Raw genomic sequence first — 18087 nt, forward strand, 5'->3', positions numbered from 1 at the left:
TTGATTATGTATCTTGGTGGTACTGAGCACAACTGAGGTGCCTCACCACTTCATCAGAATTAAATGTTTTGCCTCTCTGCTGTCCTTCACCTAAGAGCCACTTTAACACTGCAGTTTAATATTCATGTCATCACCATCGCTAACTGTTAAAACCTGAATGATATAAATAATGAATTAATATGTATGTGCAGATCTCTATTTTGCCCAATATTTCTTACGCTTTTTTTATTGGACCCTCAGCATTCTGAAGGCAAATACAAATGATTCTTCCCCTTTCAGCCGGACTTTGCTGTCACCATCACTGGGGCAAATGAGCAGCTCCACTCCAGTCATTACAGTTATCACAGAGAAAAGGGGACTTTGCTTGGGTGCATCCAAATGGACCCCTCCTGCCAGCGCTGACACCAGTCGATGTATGCAAACTCACCTGGCAGCCCCTCGAGAGGCCTGGGAATGATCTGGTTTCATCAGCATCCCTTACTGACTCGTAATGGACTCGGTGGCGAGGTCTGTCCTTACACGTGCAGAGCTTCCAAGGACTCTACTGGGTTAGGACATTGTGTTGGGATTGTGTGGCAAACAGACACATGACCACAGCACAGACATTCAAGGTTAGAAGTCTATTTGAAATCAGAGCCAACTTAGTGAGATTACGGGAAAGACACTCTCATATAAGAAAGTGACATCTCAAAACGTTCACGATTCAGCTGCAGCTGGGATTCGCCTTTGAAAAGCAAAACTCGGGTCTACATGCTCAGTGGGCAGAAATGAGCTCACCTCTGTTTGCCCCAACAAAACAAACTCCAGTTACATTGGCAGTATATTTAGCCTTAGCTCCGCATTTTGGGAGGGGATCTTGAAAAACAACCTGCACCAGGACATTTTTTTATTTTCCCCCTGGTTTTGAAAACTTCATTGGAATAGACTCTAATGTGACTACGCTTTTAATCCAAACTCTGCAGTAAGGCCCCCACTTGAAATAAAAAGGAGGTAAGATACGGAAAAGTTCAGTTCTCAGTTTTAGTTTTAAAACTATTTGGGGTACAGTGAAACCTTAAATACACCACCACTATTACACCTAGGGAAAGATTTTTCAAGATTATAGGCAAGCCAGGAGATGCAGAGGAACACATGGTAAATTTTCAAATTCACTTAAGATGGGACAACCGGAGCTGCCTTGTCCTCTAGAGTCATCTTGCCATGAGAAATGCATTCAAAGGGTATTCTTACCCTCTCTGGTATTTATCAGATAAAAATACATTTTGTGACGCTTCAGCTGCCCTATAGGTAATGGTGGAGTTATATTTATTTTTTTATCACTTGAAGATCTGGTCTGATTAAGTAAAAAGACCAATTAGCAAAGACTACAGATTTATGTAACTGTAAGCCATATACTCAGTATGTTCCCCATCACCGCAGAGACCAGATGACATTTTACATCGCGAATCTCTAGCTCAACACTTGCCCAAACATCCAGGTTTGAGAACCGCCACAATTTTGAAAGGTTTCACTGAAAGCCAAGCATTAAGAAGTTGGGTGCCTTTCCTCAAGGTAACGTCTTATTTAGATCGGGAGATCATTTTCCCTTCCTGCTCTTGAAAAAGATTTTGCTATTCACTCGGTGTGTCTTATTAGCAGAAAATAGAGAAAGTTCTGATGCATCATAGCACGCGTCTGAAATTCTAATTCTAATTAACAAGAAGTCATCTGTAGTTGTCCAACATCATATTATTAATTCACAAAGCAATAAAGGGATATATTTCAGACTGAATGAGAAGATAGGTACTGAACGGGGTCGTAGTATTTCACTACGCTTAATTTGTCATGATCTTTAACTATTTCAAACCTATAGAAGTCAAGTTGTACAATGCCTTACCAGGAATATAATTTCTCACATACAGAAAACAGTTACACTGGTATGATTTATTCTCGTGAACCTAAACCCTAAATTAGATCTAAATCTGTATAACCCAGGGTTGCATAAGGAAGTATATTTTTACTGTGAATATGTAGACTTTTGCTCCCTATGTATTTTTAAGCAAGAAAGTCAATTCTAGGGACACTGTAGTATGCTTTCTGGCATTATGATCAATACGTACACTAATTTATTTAAAAGTTATATTCAGTAACGGGAAGAGTAGATTTGATAATTCATTAAAAAAAAAAAACACACACATTGCAGTTAAATTCTAATCATCTTTGCATTCCAAAAGTCTTAGGGAAGACTTATTTAACCAACACCCCAAAAATGAAGACTTTTCAAAATGCATTGCCACTAAATAAAACTTTCTTCTTGCTCATTACAAAAAGCTAAGTTAATCCTAAAGTATAGGGAAACCCAAAATCATTCATTCATTCATCCGTTACCTTTCCAGCAAGAGAATGTGCAGTTACTAGAATTTTTACACACAGTGCTCTGAGAGTCCTTTAAATGCAAACCTGTAAGAGGAAAGTAAAAACAAATCAAAGTTAATCGTGACTGGCTGAAACAAAATGCTTAAATCAATATGACGATGGCTCATCTGCTCGTCATTTAGCCATTACCTGGGAGATGAGGACCTCCTGCTATGCCTGATTTATTTTATTTTATTTTTTTTTAATACAGATTTACCACTGCCTCAGTTCTGCGGATACATATGAAGCCAAAGTCATTCCAGACTCGTTGTCATACTGTTTATTCTTCATATCTTATTTTATTTATTCCTGTTTGTTCTTTACAGTGGATACAGAGGTAAACACATACAATCGTCAGGATGTTCAAAAAGTTTAGTACAACAGGAAGAAAGGGTAAAAGCGACTAGCTCACATCTATAGCATCCTGGAGAAAATGGCAACATAACATAACTCTCCCAAAGAAGGAAACCCATGTATTAAATTGACCATTACAATGAAGAGGAATGCTGCACAGTTTGGAAATATTGTGAAGTATTTCTTCACCGTGAACAGAAGCCAGGTTAAAACACATTTCTATTACAAGTTTAGAAATAGAAACCTCATTGTCTGGTGTTCAACATACCAAAAGCCTGAGGACCTAAGGCGTATAACGAAGGGAAGGGCATTTTGATGACCCTACAGACACATGGGGCCCGATCCCTACCCTACTGGCACCGACAGAAACCCCAAATCTGTTTAGGTCAGTGGTGTTTGACCAGGGTCTGCCACTGGGATCAGAATCAGATCCGTTGTGTACATGCTTGGCTTTTATTGAAAGCCACAAAACTTCCCCAGAAACGTAGCCCCTGGGTTTTTATGGCAACGCACATCTGGGCAACAAAGGCTACTTGGTTGTAATTCTGACAAAGCAAAGTCTTTAATTCTGGTTGCCAAACTGGAATACATAAGCATTTCGTCTTCTGAGGAGATAAAACTGGGACAATGTCATCTCTGAAAGAAAAACCTATAATGCAACCTCAAAATAAATACACTTATTTGCATATACAAACACTGGAACCTCATATGCATCTACTAATATCCCTTCCTTAAACTGTTCAGAATATCACATATGCTACAGCTCACACCAACCAGAATAATGAGGGAGGTGTTGTTTTTTGATATTTTTATAAGTTCATCTAACTCTACAGTCAAAGCAACTCTAGGTTCATCCAAGCTATCACATTAAAAAAAAAAGACTGATCACAAATAAGTTTATTTAATAATCAGCTGGCTTAACGTCAGTCCTCTCTCAGACCTGTGTGTATACAGTCTTTATTACAGCCTAATCACAGCGCAGTTACAGAAAGGCAAACTCTGAACTGAGCAGCTACTGTCACCTCCCTCTCTCTTTTCCTTTCCCAGCAGGTTAAAGATGGGAAATGCTAAAAATCTACTGGGAGTGTGTCTAGAATGAAGTGTAAATAGGTATGGAAAACCTATGAGAAAACTGTTATGGAAGGTGCCTGAATGGCAAAGTGCAAAGGGTGACAAGAAGAAAATTGTGATGGCATACAAAAGGCAAGAGAATAAGAAAGATGTGATACAATAGATAGCTGGCGTGAGCCTATCAACTGGCTGGTAGCTCCTGTTCCACCCACCTCCCCCTCAATACCTTCATTTTTTTGTTATGATAAAGGACATTCATGATCAGTAACAATGTTATAATGATAGTAAATGCAGGATTTAAGGTATATAAAACCTTCAGCCAACATTAGAAAGCCACCAAGGGGGAGTTACCTTGCACGAGGTTCTATTTAGTGATGGCTCCACTCTTTCACTCCCTGACTGCAAATCAGCATTTTTAGTGGACAATAGGCTCAGCAGTGGCCTTATGATTGCCTCTTTTCAAATGGAAATGGCTATCCTAACTCCTCTGCCAGGTTTTTCTTACTAGAGCACAAATTGCAGTTTACAAGGCTCTAAGGGGAAAAAAAAATCTTAGCTGAATATCTTTTTTTTATTCGACAAACTGACATGTAAATTACCCTTTAAGTGCTCCACTCTAGGGCTCTGATCATCTCCTAATTGTCACAGTCAATTGTAGCCAACAGTCTCTTCAATCCCAAGCGCTTTGACAACAAGCATAAGGATCAAAGCAGAATCAGCTCCCTTCAATATCCTTCTGTTTAGGATGCTACAAAAAGCCTGAAAAAGAAAGGTGTAAGGGCATTAGTGGAGAAGGGACTGAGAGTAGAAAGTACTATAGCAGTCATTTTCTTCTTCACCAATATTATATATCCTCACACACTGTTATTCCACGTTCAGCATGAACACATAAACATCCCGGAGAATAAATATGGTTTGAAACGACTCGGATATATTACTACTTAAAAACAAACGCATAATGCATGTCTGCTGCCTCCTGCCTACCTCCCCCTATCCTTCCCCCGCCACTCTAGGAAGGGGCATAACAGCAATTATTTTTTGAGAAAATTTGGGATTTTTTTTCCCCCCCAAAAAATAGTCCCACACTCTCTTCCAGGATGAGCTGGGATGCAAACCAGCCAACTCCAGTGGAAACCCATCTCAAGTTGCATTCACAGGGCCGATACGACTTAGCCATGAAGCGGGATATTCGTGCAGCTCTGCTTTTGCTTTCTGAAGTGCCTATAAGCCAAGGTCAGGCAGAAGCTGGAGCAAAAACCCTCTCATTCGGTTGGAGTCCAACCCTACGAACAGCCAGTTTTGGTCACATCCAAAATGACTGGGAAGAAATACAATAAATACAACCGTCCTCAAAGTCTGCCCAGGGAAGGGAAAAAAATTAGTTTGCTGTAATTCTGAAAGGAAATTCACCTTTTATTGTATTCCAGACCACTTTAGATCAGCACCGCACTACAACACTTAATTTTTTGTACTAGCTTGCTGTGTTTGATGATCCGAGCTTGCTCGCTCTGCAATACGCTTTCATACCCCCAGCGCCTCGCAGACACTCAAAGTAAACCTTGTTGAAGTCGTGTTTCTAGGGAATAGGAGGAAGGCGGAGCTATTCCGAGTCACATTTTTACTTCAAAACTTGTATGTAGCCACGAACGTAGCAGCAACTCCCACAGAGGCTGGCAAAGAGCTTCTGCCAGAGGAGGAATAGCAGCAAACGGGAATAGCACCGCTCCTGCAGAAGATGTGCTGCTGAAGTGGAAGAAAGCCTACGGGATACCAGGGAGGCAAACTGGGGATGTGCCAAGCTCTAGAGTAACTCACAAGGACCTCCAAATGGATAACCAAGCTCTGCAGGGTTAGGCGACTGGATCCTTTTGGCCTCCCCAACGATCTTGCTGCCATACAGAAGGCAAGAAAGAGACTTCATCCATTTTCCTGGAGCTCTGCATCTCCCACTCCTGCAAAAGATACTTTCCACAGGAAATAGGTTGAACATCCAAACCCCCAAAATAATGGGAATAATGGGGGTGAAAATCTATTCGCTCCTTCATAAGAAATTCGTTTGTTTCTTACAGCTATTTTTAAGGAACTGCCACTTGATATTTCTTGAAGATGATGCAACTTGTCCATTAGCTCACATAACACTGGAGGAATGGTTAGACGAGACAGCCGGATGAATTTAACAACCTGCTGCTCCCTTCCTCTGGGTCCCACTTTCCTCACCCAAATTCTGGGTTTCTGTGTACAAGATGAGCTGAGTCAGGTCCATAGACCAGCAGAAATCCAGTCATTTGTGTGACAGGACCCCAAGGCAAGGCTTTAAGGTCGACGTTCCTAAACCATCACCTATACCCCGCTCCCCAAAGAAAACCAAAAGGCTTAAGATGCAAATAATAACCCTGGTTTTACAAAGAGGAGACTCAGAGCTCATAGGGAAGACAGCACAGATGCAATAAGGCTTCCTACAGGGCTGCCTCTGCACCCACCTCCTTGCACCCTGCCAAGCTCAAAGACCCCGGCACCACCTGATACAAGCAGATGAGCATGATTGAGTTAAGATGCTAAATGTAGATAATACATTAGATACAAAGGCTGGTGAGAAAAAGGTGTTTTCGATAAAGAATAGGAACAAAAAGTCAAAATTTCTCATGGGAAAGATATTCCAAAAAATGTTGATTGGGAAACATCAGAAGCACTCATTTGAATGATGTTGAAATAATATAGAAGGTTATTCTAATATATCATTTAAAATAAATATAAACCCAAAATTATAAAAATTGAAGTGAAATGTTTGTCTTGTCAAGCTGTTTTATTTCCATATTATCAAAGGGAGATATTTTAACTCTTTCTGACCAAATGTTTCACAGAAAAAAGCATATTCTAAAGAAAATTTTCCAGCTTAGTGGAACATGCTTTCCCCACCAGCAAATTTACAAATATTTTGCAGCTCAATGTAAGGATCGATATCTTCCCCAGACAACTAAATTCTGCGGTGGGTCCAGTTGAAATGTGTACAATATTTGCCTTGATATTCCACTATACAAGGCAAACCCCATTATTTTCGAGGAAGACTATTCCAAGACACTAGGACACCTTCCAAATGAAGCCTTCCCAACATTAGCAAATTGTTCTGTGGCTATTTAGCTCACTAGAATTAACTTGGTATATAAAGATATTTCCACCTCTTCGTTCACCCACAAGAATGCCACACGCCAAGAAAAAACTGCAAGGTCACCTGGAATGTAATTAACTTTTTTTTTTTTTTAAACTGTGCTTATTTAAAGAACAGAAACATTTACAAATAGCAGGACATCAGCTAACACAGCTGCACTATTTTTCTCACCTTACTTGAAAATGCATCCAAATACTTACTACATGAAACTGTTGGTTCCCACCTTTACCTATGGATTTGATGCTGAGAGTCTGCAGAGAGATGAGTAGCACAGTGGTCCTGGATGTTTTCCTTGTTTCCAGCTGCTAAATCATAATAAAGGAGGTTAATATAATATTCTTTTCCTATCAGAACTTTTCCATGGAGATAATTGTGGTAGTGTTTGCAAACTACCCATTTCATTACCAGAAAGTAGTAGAGGGTCCACATGACCATGAATGGGAGGAGATAAGCTCAATGAGACAATTTTTCCTTAAAATAAGACATACATTATGAAAGAGTTGGAAAAAAAAAAAAAAAAAAAAAAAGCCTGCCCTACCAAAGAATAGGTTCTTTCAACGCAAAGAACCCCAGCACTAGAGACCATTAGATGGACTAAACCATTTGTTGCACATGACCATTTCATGACGCATCGGAGCTGCAATTTATTATGGGGGATTGAGCGATTGCCTCGCATGACTGTAACAAGGGGAAAGGTGACATAATATTGCTGGTGGACTGGAGCAGCAGGCGAGAAAGTGACTCCTCCAGCTGCCTCCCACCCAGAGCAGCAAGTCATGGGGCTGCCTGGGAGCACAGGGACTCCTCTCAAAACGTCACCCCAAAAAGGGAGCACTGAATGCCAACCAGAAGCACGGTTTACTGATAGGACGCTGGTGCCCTTTCCTACAGACTTTAAGATAAACCCCCAATCTGGTTGTAAAGAAGCAGAATAACAGTGCCCATTGTGTCACTGACATTTCTCTCGGAGGGGGTGACTTTTCAGTGAGCAGTTTTGTTGCCTTATTCAGTTCCTCCCCCCCCTCAACTGTGGATTTTTCCAGACCGTATTTTTATGCTTCTGAAAAGTAAAAGGATAAAAGGTTACATCTGGGAAGTCTGGAAGTGACAGCCAAAGCACGTGCACTGATGCGATGTGAAAGTCCGTTGCTACATAACTGCTTCAGGACTATCGCAAGATTACTGATACGGCTCCTAAATTACCAACGATTAACCAATGTGCTCTGGTCACTAAGCGCTTGTTCAATTCAGTCTTTCAGGCAACAAAGACCTACTATTTCTCTCTGGGATGCCTTGCAGGTATCAGTGCGGAGTTTGCTAAGGATATACATCAAGTCATTACCTCTGCAACGGCCAAAGCCACATGAAGCCCCTTCAGAAGTCCTTAGGAAGCCATCTGCTTAAGCCTCAGCTGGGACTTATTTTAAGGAAGTCACATGCTGCTTTTTAAGTGATTATTTCTAGATGGTGCTCAGGGGCAGGGAGGGAGGGTTGATGACCACAGCTCCTTCTGTGCAAAGGCAGAGACTCAAGCCATTGAATACCGACAGCAGCGATCACAGGACTGACACTGAAGGAGCCAAATTGTACACAACTACTTGCTCTTGGGGAGAAAAGACTTTCTTGGGTGCCTTCGTAGCTCATTAGCACAGTTTCTACCGCAGTTAGCTCAACCACACAGCTTCCACTCTAGCCACATCCTCCAAAACCCAGGAAAGCAATCACAATCCCATTTTACAGAGGAGGGCAGAGAGGCTGTTTTACTAGTGGGATCTAAGTCTATTAAAAGCTACTGAGAAGATACGCTGTCCAGCGAATTCACCAAAGTCATAAAAAATGGGTTTCAGAGCCAGGGCCACAGCATAGCAGCTCCCAGGTCCTAATCTGTGCTCAGGCTGTTGGGTATCACAAAGACCTTCCTGCTTTTAACTCCCGCTAGGTCAACGTGGGGCAGCTGAACGTGCATTGACATTTCTCACTCCCAGGCTCGCGCACGAGAAAATACAGAATAAGGGCATCATTCGCAGACGCCAACATTAGAACTTGATTGTAAAGAAAGCTGTTTCAAACAATAACCAGAGAGTTAGAAAAAGCATGTCTAACCACATGTCTGTTACGAAGAATATTACGCAGCGTTTATCAGCTCAGACAGGAGCTTGCTTCATAAAACTGGTTTCAATATAGGATTTTAAGTATATGGCAACCGATAGAGTGAATATAGACATTACTTTACAGTAGGAGAATTTCTATCTATTACTAAGCTGTAATTTTAATTGACATTAAGCAAGAAGAACCACAAGAATTGAGTGAGCGCCCATTTCTCACAGCCCATCTCTCTCGCGTATAGTTACTTCGGGCCCATATACCACCAGTTTAGAAACATGCATAATTGCTTATGGTCAACGTGGTATCACTGCCAGATCACACATTAAACAGATAACCACTATTATTATAAGAGCGACTTCCTTGACCTCATATTTTGGTCTGGCTCCGAATTCCTGTACTTTACCAGTCTGGTTTGTAGAATTATGCCAGCCTTCTGCCTGCACATGTCATTTTCTACTCCTGTAAGTGACCGGTGCAATAGAAAGCTTACTATAAAATGCATATTTGAGCACACGAATAGAATAAATTCAAGAAATATGATCACAGTTGCTCCTGCAATGTTTTTATAAACACAGAGTCTCTGCTTTTTTATTATAGTTAAGGTACAGTGTGTTATTTGGCAGGGGAATCTGACTTGAAAATGTAAAAGGTTCAGGCAACCACACATTTGGAAGTAGAAATCTTCCCTTAAAACATGGCTCTGGTTTTTAAACATAGCAAAATTTCTGGAAACTTCAGTTTCTCAAAGTCTGCCAAAGCTCCAGTCACATGTAACATATTTTTGGGACTTACATATAATGTTTCAAGTAATAAACAACATCTTGTTTAGAGGAGGATGGAAAAAAAAGGGGGGAAAGCACTCATTAGGAGTCAAAGCTCTACATCAGTACTAAAAACAAAACATGTTTCTTGCAATGAAACCTCACAGTAATTTTTATAATGTATTAATAAGAGATTCATATGCTCTTCACACCTCTAATAATTACTGTAAGAATTTAACCTATGATTTTTAATTGCAATTAGATAAGTTATATTACAAAAGAAAGGAAACTTCATGATCATTGAAGTGCACTCAGGTTTTTGGTAACAGTAACAAAACTTCTGCTCATCCTAATTTGGTAACAGAATTAGTTACACATTGCACGTAACTATATACTGTCAGTAGCCCTTCAATGCTCTCTGTATAACTCATTTATCATGCATTTTTTATTCAGGAACAAGGCTGTATTTAAGAAAAAAACGTTGTTTCCATATGAAGGCTCCTCATGCAGAATATTCACAGCTTAAATATATGCACAGTCATCTCTACTAGTCAGACACCATTTCAGTCCGCTCATCAGAACACACATTAACAAAGTGATATCGAGATACAGAAACAGCACACCACAGCCAAGAGCGAAGTATGGACCATAATACCTACCTCACTGGGATCTAGGAAGGTTTAATTAATTAATGCTTATGAAGCACTATGAGCTCCTTGGATCATCTCTTCAATTCATTATCACCCCCATTTGTTTTGGGTCCTACTCTCCCCCTTAATTCAGCAGCAAATTTCTTTCGGAAAGTGTTGCATTTATAGAGTAATGAACAGCTGAAAGCAGTTGGAGTGATTTGGCCTCGCCGCATTTGCGGGAGTATAAAAGGGAGCAGGAACCCTTCCCCTTCCTTTCTGCTCAAGTCACTTGGCATCGGGTCTAAGGAGAACATGAAGCTCTATGATGACTAATGCTTTTTCTCAAGAAGCCACCCATGACTGGAAGCGTGTCAAAATGCAACAGGGTAGGGGGGAAATGCAACAGAAAAAGTTGCAGGTGAGATTGTAACCTCAAAGAATTTGGTATTAGTCTGGGAAGCTTCCTTATTCACATTTATGTTAATTAAAGATGGGCATGAGCCATGAAGCTCAGAGGGGGTATGGATGCAGGCGTTTGGTTCTAGCCTCATCTCTAATAATTGTTAGATACATCGGATGGAAATAGTTGGAAAGAAAATCAATAAGAGAATGAATCAAGAAAATTAATGGCAGATTCAAATACTTACATGTATACGATTTCACTCAAGGGCGAGACAAGATAAAATTAGTAGTCTGTATTAAAACAAAACAAAATACAGTTTGATCAAACTTCCATTCAGTGGAATCTTCTTTAAAGACTTCAGACTTTTGGCATTAAATAATTTGAGTTAGAGAACTTAACAGAAAAGAAAGGAAAGATTATCTAGTGAAACTCCAAGGTTGCTATAGACTTTCAGAGAAGAAACCAGATTAAGACAACAAAATTACTGGTGGAAGAAAAGCTGATAAAGAAGACTAGAATTTGATAATGGAGGAATTTAATTATTCAGGTATTGATTGGTATGATAACTATGTGGAAGCTAACAAAGTTTGTTTGTAGTGGCAATGCTATTAGTCCACTGAGCAGCCAGTAGCTATGTTGAGCTACTTGGAGATAGGAATGTATACTGTTATAAAATTAATTTTAATTATGAAATTTAACTTTAATTACATTTAATTTCAATATAACTTTTCAAGTTAATGATAGGGAGTTCAAACCTCACTATCCTAAAGTTCCTCATAGATTTAAGGGGTAAATCAATAGAAGACATTCTTATCAAGAAAAGCTTGGGAGATTCACAAAGTAAATAAACTCAGGTCAAAAAAAAACAATTAAGAAAACCCAAATATTCTCTTATTATTCATTCAAATAAAAAATCCTGCTAACAGTAAAAGAATTGACACAGCCAATGGTGGAGGGGAAATGTGCCAATAATACACAATAGCGGTAATCTGACTGTAGTGAACCATGGGAAAGCAAATAAGCTTTAGTGGGAGGTGTTTTTTAGTTATTCTGATTAAAAAGTTCTTCTGACTGGACATCAAAGATGGGAATTGATCTTTCAGGACTTACAAATATAGTTTCTCATGTAGATATTTTTGTTCCAGGCATACCAAACCAAGGGCTTAGCAGTTTATAAATGGAGTTGACCTCGTGTGGTCCCATGACCAGAAGACTGGTCTCCAGTTCCGTGTCTTATATATCTAACCACTGTAATATAATCAATGTATCTGGGAGCAGGTACTTAAAATCCCATTATCCTCCAAGATAGAAGAGCTCCAGCAAGAAGAGTGGGCAGCAACCACCGAAGTTTGTTGAAGCTGAGGTCTTCATGGTTTAGTTCCTCTTCAGACCAATGTTAAAATTGACTGGGTTTTCCCATGGGCTGAGGACATACTTTCACCACCAACTTACATGAAAGCAGGCACCAGCACCTGATGCTGTGTTGTGTACACCACTGCAGACGACTTCTCTGCCATCAAAAGAAAGGTGTCTAACCCTGGTGGGGTGGAGGTTAGGGACCTTCACAGGGTTTGGTATTGTTCCCAGGCTGCTGGGTAATGCCTGTGGTGCCTCCAAAAATCTTCCTGGCTTAAATTAATGCCATTTTGCTTAGTTCTTCCTTTGGCTTGTACAGAAAACTCAAGTCTCTCAGATCCAGTTGACATCTCGTGTTTCTGCCACAGGTGAGGAAAAGGGTGGTCCCAGGTTGGTGAAAAGTTTTTCTGTCAGACTGGCTTTCTCATAGATTAAAAAAGGATTAATTATTGTCACGAAAACTAATCTTCTTTCAGGACAGCCCCTCATTTTCATTTATAAAAAAAAAAAAAAAAATCTTGGAAAAAAATAAGATTTTGCTTTTCCGTGAAAAAATGTTTCTGTTTGGAACCGTAACCACGATGCTCTGCTGCTTGGTCCTCGGCGTGATTTGTAAGCCAGGCTGTAGCTCATACAGAGTATCATCACACTTCAGCAGAGAGCCCTGTTTATGGAGGACCCTGGCACCCAAACTCCAGCACCTGTTAAAAGGGTCCGGTAAGAACTAGATTATACAAATTCCATTATTTTTAGTCTTAAATTTTTCATTTGGTTTCAATTCAAGGGGAGGGATTATTTCCTCTGTAAAATTTTAGCTTTCCAGTGTTACAATCAAACGAAGCATGAATCTGATATTAATCACTTACTGTATTTACCAGAGATTGCCAGGTTCATCATTGTAATAAAGATCTACAGATGTGAACAGAAAGCTGGGAAGGACAGTAAATATCCTAAAATAGTCAAACACCGGAAAAATAAAGCATAAGAAATTACTAATCTGAAACAAAACATTATATAACTCACATAGTTTAATAAAACATTAAGAATTATTTTTGCAGCAGCAAATAAAAATACACTTCTTGAGCCAAAGAAATCCATAAGAAATGTGGATAGAGATCTGTAATAAATCAGAACTGTTAAGAAGCATCCCAACAGTCATTTTGATCTCTTGGCACTGAAGTAAAGCAAGTGCAGTGCATAAGGGTTAACTCCTCAGCTCACATAAATCAAGTTAACACCATTTAAGTTAGCAAAATGTATTCAAAGTCAAATTCATTTACTCCAGCCAAAGATCTGTCCCTAACTCTATCCTTTGCATTTTATACTGCATTAACTATTTTAACATATTCAGCTTTAAAGCCCAATGTACTTCAATATAGTCTCCATTGCATATATGCACTTTTGTGTACACATGCATATGCAGAGGAATACATACATATAAAATATTTTTCTAAATTGTAATATAAACAAATTAACATAACACAATTCATAGCTATGAAAAATAGAATAGGAACGGGTTTGCAGGGTTTAGTGAGGAAACGTGCTGAAAATCCTAATTTGAGTAGAGTCAACCAATGTGGATTTATGAGCAGGAAATCTTGCTCAAATAATTTGTTGGAATTCTTCAAAGATATCCCTGCCAAGGTAGACAAGAAAAAAATACTATGGATGGTATACAATATGCCTAGACTTTCAAAAGAGCGTTTGATAAGATCCGACACTGGAGATTACCAGCAAGGTACAGAGCCACTGCATAAATGATAACAAACTTTAATGAACTGATAACGGTCTGAAAACAGCATTCACTGAACGACTTAGAGATTGGCAGTCAATACAGGGTAGTGCTTTGGTCAGGGTAGGAGCTTGTCTTGTCTCTAATCTATGTAAAAGAATTAAGTCAGAATATCAAAGGTAGCGTATCGAAACGTGCCGGGGACATAAAAGTTAAAGGGGCTCTCGCAACAATTGTCTAACAGCGGTTATAAATGCAAGATCCAGATCACCAGCAAATGCGGCATCAGCACCGCCAGGAACGCGCTGCCGTGCTGGAGTGCGGAGCTGATGGAGCAAAGTAAACCGATTTTTCTGCTGAGGTGGAAAATGTGAAAACGTGCTGCAGGTGGGCAGAGGGATGGGAAGAAATGGGGGAGGACGCTACGCAAGGGGAAGAGGGAGACCCAGGTGCTGCTTGGAGAGAAGGGAAGAGCTCAGGGAGGACCTGGAATTCCAAGAAAAGGGAAGGAATAGACAAGAGGATGCTTCAAGCTTTTTAATCCTTAGGAGATGGGAGGTATAGAGGAGATTAAAAATCTTTTGAAATAAAAAAAAAAAATGCCCAACCTTTTTTCTATCCCAATCTAATGGATAAGTGTTTGGATAAGACCTTTTTTCCCAGGCATGGCTACCTTATGCTTTTTCTGTAAGGGTCAGATAACAAAGTTAATCCTGTTTCCCTTGAACCCAAACCCCACGTGGTTATGAAGCATTGACAGTCACTTTCTGCCTCAAGGGTGACAAACCTGTCCAGAAGTGCAACCAGCAGACCAGGGGACTGGGCTAAAGCCTTGGAGCTCATTACTATGCCCCCACAGCTCAGGTCTGTGTTGGAGGACCTTGACAGACCTTCTGATGCTTTTTCGGAAGCACCAAAGAGGTTATGGCTCCTAAATCCCATTTATGAGAGTGTCTCCTCACTGAGAAACGTAATTTGTGTTCTCTTTCAGTGTGCTCCTTGAAAATGGGGCTGGGTCTCCTAAAACTTGGAGGGGTTTTAGGGACCTAGAGAAAAGTGAAGATGCTAAGTGGGACCCTTGACCTCAGTCCCAGTGAGATTTTTTATATTTCCCAGGGACTGGGTCAATGAAAGGAAGATGGCAAAGAAAGCAATTCTAATGGTTAGGTCCTTCACCTGATGGAAGGATATGCCCTCCAATAAACTTTGATGAAAAAATTAAATTAAATGAAAAAATTGCTAAACAAGGCTGAACGGATCCACTCCAGCATCCGAGGTTATTTAACTAAAGACTTTTTAACACTCGTTTTGTCCCCGATGGTAACTACACAGAATGTCACAAGGTATTTCAATAAAACTTAGCATTAACTAGGAACGGGCTCTGCTCACTATGGCTCTACTGCTTTTCTCAACTTTTACATCCATTTTACTTCAAACAACTTGACCAACACTAGAGCCAAACTCTGTTGGCTTTACTGTCGTATCTACTTCACTCATTTTAACGGACCTTCTTTTAACAAGACCAAAAAGATTTGGCCTCATAAGCATTTATCGGAACTGGAAAAAGATTAAAATTGCAGCTTATTATAGATTTTTTTACCAATTATTCTCTTTAATATCCTTACACAAGGAGTCTCACAAAAGAGCAGTCTGACATGGTGGTGGTCACGACACTAACTTCAACTCTTGCAAAACAGTACCTTTAGATACGGGATAAAAAAAAAAAAAAAACAACAAGGATTTCAGCTATGGGTGTTTACGATCCAACAGATGTCACGGGAAACGCCTTCTACATCCCTCATTGCCCAGAGCAATCCTGTCCAGGCCCAAAGTGGCATTTTCAATTCCTTTTGGCATCACCAGCTGCCTGGTAAGGTTGGATTCAATCCTCCAAATTTGAAGGTACATTTTTTTGAGGCTTTTACAGGGTTTTGTTAATCACTGTGAATCCTGAATATAAATCAGAAATTTTCTATGCCTTTTAGATTCTGTATACTGATTTTTTGGGGGGTTTTCCACCAGCTACATGCCCATGTTTTCTTCTCTGTCTTAACTGTTTCTTCACCTGCCTGAAACCAAGAGATTTCTTATTTTTCTTCTGTTTCCAAGTTTCTCAAAGTTCCCTGTCCACCAAGCGCTGCCATCTTAGTTCCTGAATAAAACCTCAATGTTTCTCAACAGGGTGCAGAATTTCTTCCCCTAAACAATCTTTGCTAGCACTGCCTCTTTTTTCAGGGGAAAATCTTTAAAAAAAAAAAAAATCAAACCTTCTGTTCATTGTAAAAGCAAGTTGCTTCCCTAAACAAGAGAGCAGAGCTAGATACAAGAAATAATTGTAAACATATTGGTCTTCTGGGATTTCAATGCACTTAAGCAACAAATCTGAGAGTCTTGTCTTAATCTTGCATCACAGTGATCTGTTTTGCCTGCTTCCCACTTCATACTTCACCCAGAGTATTTTTGTTTCGCCAGCCTGTTGGTCTTCGAAATTTCAAAATCATGCAGGTTTTTTTGCGACTGGTGTTTCTTTCCCCGTGTTTGTGTGCAAATCTCTAATGACATTCTCCTTTGAGTTGCCTCAGAGGAAGGGAAAAACCCAGGTTTTTTAAAATGTCGGCATTCTGAGGAAGCATCTGTATGCTAATTCGCTCTCAACTTTGCTAGCAGAAAATTTAAAGGGAGATAGTTTTTATTAAATGAAGGTCAGTTAGCAGTTAGAAATCTTTGTCATGTTACTGTTTTCTTGGGAGCTTTTTTCCTCCCACCAGCCTTCAAAGCTCTTTCTTGACTTTAGGAGATCATTATAAGTTAATACTTGACTACCAAAAGTCCTGCTCCACCTTAAAAATTGTACCAAATCTGTCAAACATCAATTTTGAATCAATGCCAATTCAGTATAAGTAAAGTGTGATATGGACACTCCAGCAAAGGACAGCCTGCAAATCAAAAGAACTGTTATCGCACATGGAACGTGATAAATTTTCTCCAATAATTCCAATTTTGATCACCTTTTCCAGAGAAGAACTTTAGTGACTCAAATAGGAATAAGATATGAAGCAATCGTTGTTTCCGGCTGTTAAAGATGCTTGATATAAATGAAGGCTGAGCCGAACCCTTTCTGAAAAAGACCTAAACATTAACATGTCCGTAATTAGGATGAAAACTGAAGTAGTGGTTGTATCTGGTGAGTTTAAAAGAAAAAAAAAAAAAAAAAAAAAAAGATTATGCCAATTAAAAATGAAAGGTCTAAGAATAAACAGTAAATTCACGTAGAGTTATCCAATTCACAGCGTAGTAGGCATAATGTCAAATAAAACCACCGAGTGAACCGAATTATTAATGAACAGAAGACATACCCAGACATGTTTACATAGGCAGACAAGGCTGGAGGATATATCGACAGCGCGGGGAGGTGTGTTGTAATAAACTTGAAGGGGGACAAACTTCTTGGGCCAAGTGTCCCGTCCCCGTCCAGGAATTCCTCATGTCCTCATTACCCTTTCACCTCTGGACAGCTGCAACATTAAAATCTGGCTCACGTCTTAAGGAAATTGAGTTTAATGTCCTTAATTTAGTCTCCAGTCCACGTATATCCATATCGCAAAACAATCACACAATTTGGCTCAACGGGCAGTGTCTGCTCAGGAAAGAGGCCCATCCTGGAATGGCAGGGCTGTTGCAAGGAAAGTCGAAGACCTCTATGAAGCCTGCGTAATGCATGCATGGTACGTTCATGCTTGAGAGAAACCATCTCATTTTCATTCCTTTGTTTTTCTGGTATCCTTTGCAATGTAGTATTTTAATTACCAAAGCAGTCAACACATTCCTATATCGCGACAGCAGCCAAGTTGGACAAGAGCGAATGCGACCTCTTGGTTTTCTTTTTTTGTCTTCACCTCTAAATGGAGAGCAGCCTCAACAAGGAGCAAGTTATGGGCCTGATTCGGTACGCCTCGCTCCGCTCTGAAGCACGGATGAGAGCTGCGGGGTTAGGTGCTGCATCCATAGATTACGTAGCAGAGAAAATATTAGTGGCATGTTTTGGTCCCGGGGATTGATATGCAACGGTCCGGATGCAAAAGTCAACTGCTAAATAATCTGGAGTCAGAAAG

At 39.9% G+C, this 18087-nt stretch overlaps 1 long non-coding RNA gene across 1 annotated transcript; it reads right to left on the reverse strand.

The window, feature by feature from the left end:
* Positions 1 to 450: 450 nt before the first annotated feature.
* On the reverse strand, positions 451 to 4449 carry LOC309672183. Its single transcript, XR_014269218.1, has 3 exons — positions 4419 to 4449; positions 2368 to 2439; positions 451 to 544 (listed from the first exon to the last, which is right to left on the reverse strand). It is a non-coding gene; the product is annotated as an uncharacterized lncRNA (long non-coding RNA).
* Between the last annotated feature and the right edge of the window lie 13638 nt (positions 4450 to 18087).

This window comes from Vanellus vanellus (genome assembly GCF_965231255.1).
Source record: "Vanellus vanellus genome assembly, chromosome: 5".
Taxonomy (NCBI): domain Eukaryota; kingdom Metazoa; phylum Chordata; class Aves; order Charadriiformes; family Charadriidae; genus Vanellus; species Vanellus vanellus.